Source organism: Octopus bimaculoides, chromosome 27, assembly GCF_001194135.2.
Source record: "Octopus bimaculoides isolate UCB-OBI-ISO-001 chromosome 27, ASM119413v2, whole genome shotgun sequence".
NCBI lineage: Eukaryota > Metazoa > Mollusca > Cephalopoda > Octopoda > Octopodidae > Octopus > Octopus bimaculoides.
The window spans coordinates 10,206,274-10,209,392 of NC_069007.1; the positions used below are offsets into that span (position 1 = coordinate 10,206,274).

At 34.8% G+C, this 3,119-nt stretch overlaps 1 protein-coding gene across 1 annotated transcript in view; it reads left to right on the plus strand.

The window, feature by feature from the left end:
- Nucleotides 1–1,951: 1,951 nt before the first annotated feature.
- LOC106874774 (serine/threonine-protein kinase LATS1) overlaps nt 1,952–3,119 on the plus strand; it is a 106,780-nt gene continuing 105,612 nt past the window's right edge. The window contains exon 1 of the mRNA XM_014922626.2: nt 1,952–2,220. The gene's annotated coding sequence lies outside the window, so the exon portion shown is untranslated. The remainder of the gene's footprint in view (nt 2,221–3,119) is intronic.

The window sequence follows — 3,119 nt, forward strand, 5'->3', positions numbered from 1 at the left end:
AAAGACACCATTTCGAGCGTGGCCGTTTTCGTGCTGGTGACACGTAAAAGCACCCACTACACTCTCTGAGTGGTTGGCGTTAGGAAGGGCATCCAGCTGTAGAAACTCTGCCAAATTAGATTGGAGCCTGGTGTTGCCATCCGATTTCACCAGTCCTCAGTCAAATCGTCCAACCCATGCTAGCATGGAAAGCGGACGTTAAACGATGATGATGATGATGATGATATATATATATATATATATTAATACAAATAAATGAGTATATGCATATATACGTACATATATGTACATACCTACATCTACATGTATATGTAGATGCATATCTGGGTACAGGACGTTGCAAAAAAACGTGGACAAAATGATAAACAAAGTATATATATATATTTGTATATATATATATATATATTTATATATATATATATACATATATATGCGCACATATATATAGGCTTTTTGCATATGCATGTATACACGCGTTTTAATGTATATGTATACATACAGACATATATATATATATAGATGTATATATGTCTGTATATAAACATATGCATACGCATATATGAATATGCATACATACATATGCACACATTCATATTTACATAACGAGAGAGAGGGAGAGCAACAGCTTGATAGGTGAGACATATAAGAACCAACACGTTGCCAGACAAAGGAAGCATGTATTGCAAACAGACGGACTGCCAGGTAGGCAGACAGAGAGGGCACGTGCAGCCAGCAAGCCAGACAGACAGAGGAAAGATGCGGCCCGAGAGGCAGTCAGGCAGACAGACATACCAGACAGCCCGACGGACAGCGCAGGCGGACAGACAGACAGCGGAAGCATGCAGGCAGCCAGCCGGACAGACATACCAGTCACGCAGGCAGGCAGACAGGCCGACAGAAAGGCATTCGAAAGCAGGTATGGCAGTTTTGAGGACTGAGTGACGGTGGTGGTGGTGGTGGTCGTGGGTGGTAGGATGAGGTGAAAGATGAGAGTGAGAAAGAAAGAGAGATATTGCATGAGTGTATAAAGAGGAAGAAAGTGAGTGAGTGAGTGAGAAAGAGAAAAGTTTGTGAGGGAGAGAAAGAACTATAAGGAGAGAGAAAGAGAGGAAGGATGTATGTGTGTATATAGAGAGAACAGTGTAAGAGAAAGGATAAATAGAGAAGGATAGTGATTGAGATAGTTAAATAGAAAAAGAGTGTGTAAGAGAGAGAGAGAGAGAGAGAAAAAGAGAATACGTGTGTTTGAGAGATAGATATACACATAGACTCAGAGAGAAAGAGAGAATTTGAGAAAGTTTTAGAGTGAGATAGAAAGATTGGAAGCATGTAGAGGAAAAAGTGAGGAAGACGGGAAGAAGATATAATAAAGAGAAAAAATGAGGGGAATAAAAAAGAGAGAGGAGTAAAAGAAAGAAAGGCAGAGAGAGAGAGAAAGAGACGAAAGGGAGTGTTTAGTGAGGAAGAGGATGAGGATCCTAGAGATTGTCATAAGGTCGTCGAAGGAGGAGGAAGGGGAGGCAAGTACTGTTGGCCAATCTGGTTGGTTGACGGAGGGAAAAGTTACTTATTTAGCCTAACCTAGATAATAATAATAATAATACTAGTAATAATAATAATAATAATACTAATAATGATTTATAATAAAACGTCCTATCACTCACTCTCACTGTGTATTATTTTATCACTCATTAACTCCTTCTCTCTCTTTCACTCACTCACTCTCTCTTTATATATTACTCTATCACTCATTCTCACGTGTATCTTTCGCCATCTGTGTATTTTTACTCTCTTTGCATATTACTCTATCGCTCACTTATTCCTTCTCTGATTCAGTATATGTCACTCCCTCCCTCTCTGTATCTTTCACTCCCTCACTCTGTGTCTGTTATCTTTCACTGTCTTTATGTATTTACTATTACTCATTCACTCACTCCTCTCTCTTTGAATACCTCTCTATCTAACACTCACCCCCTTCTCTGTTTCTTTCACTCACTCTCTCACACTCATATTAAACACATAACAGGCCACAGCGGGTCTCTCCCTCCGTTATCTTCGGGGTTAACAAAAAAAGAGAAAAACACACACAAAAAAACTGTAAAAAAGCTAAGGGCATGGCCGAGCTCTGATCCTTTATTTTGCCCCTTTTTTTCTAAAAAAAAAAATTGCTTTCTTTTTAAAACACGTCTTGGATTTTGAGGGATTTCTCTAAAATTTCGCGTAAGTAATTAATAATTAAAATTTAATTAAAGCACACATGAAATTTAATTAAAACCATTATATGAATATATATATATAGCAAATTAAAATGTTGAAAAAATATACACCTACACACACACACATACATATATATATATATATATATATATATATATAGTGGTAATTTAATTAGTGGCGATCTTAAGATCGCCTAATTAGTTTTTATTTATGTTAAAACAAAAACAGAGTATATAAGTTTATATATGGAGTTTATATATTGTTGATAAACAGATATGATATTGAGTTTATATATATATACATATCTGTTTAGTTTATGTGTGTATCTATATATATATGCAGAAACTTGTGTCTGGTTTATATATACCTATCTGTTGAATGTGTGTGTATATATATATAGGCGATCTGTACCGTAAGATCGCTATATATATATATATGTATATATAATCTTTTGAAACTTCTGTTTCTTTCTATCTCTTGTTTGTCTTTACTATGGATCTATATATACATGTTAAATCAACCTTATCTGTGATATGAATTTGTTTAATTACCTAATTACTCTAAATTTGTCCATTCTTCATTATATATACATATATATAAAGCAGTTTTAAAAGCCTGCCTCTCTATGTGTGTGTGTATATATATATATATAGTATACAACTACTTTATAAATATATATATATATATATATATATATGTGTGTGTGTGTGTGTGAATATGTGTATTTCTTCCTGAAATTCTTGTTGTCTGTCTGTTTGTCGTGCTATCTTCCTCCTCCTCTGGTGTCTATATACATTACACACACACATAAGTGTATGTCATATATATATATATATATATCTTTCTCTATATATATACATAAATATATAATTCCACAACTAGACCATTATGGAGTCAAACAT